This window comes from Lolium rigidum, chromosome 6, assembly GCF_022539505.1.
Source record: "Lolium rigidum isolate FL_2022 chromosome 6, APGP_CSIRO_Lrig_0.1, whole genome shotgun sequence".
Classification (NCBI taxonomy): domain Eukaryota; kingdom Viridiplantae; phylum Streptophyta; class Magnoliopsida; order Poales; family Poaceae; genus Lolium; species Lolium rigidum.
Window position 1 is genome coordinate 163,186,886 of NC_061513.1, and position 254 is coordinate 163,187,139.

Consider the following 254-nt stretch of genomic DNA (forward strand, 5'->3'; position numbering starts at 1 on the left):
TGGTTTTAATCATCAAGTTCTTTATGCTTTATGGTATTTAGTACTCGATGGTATAAAATTATGAGCTTCACTAACTGTGACAACCAAACAAATGAAGTAAACAATTTGCCTAAGCACTTGATCCTTTGAGTTATATTCTATTTACTTTATTTCCCTTTACTTTTCTGCACTAGTTTTACTTTCTGCATATACTTTAAGCAATTTACAGTTTTACTTTGAAGTTTTCTAGTTAGAAGTTAAAAGCACCTTAAACC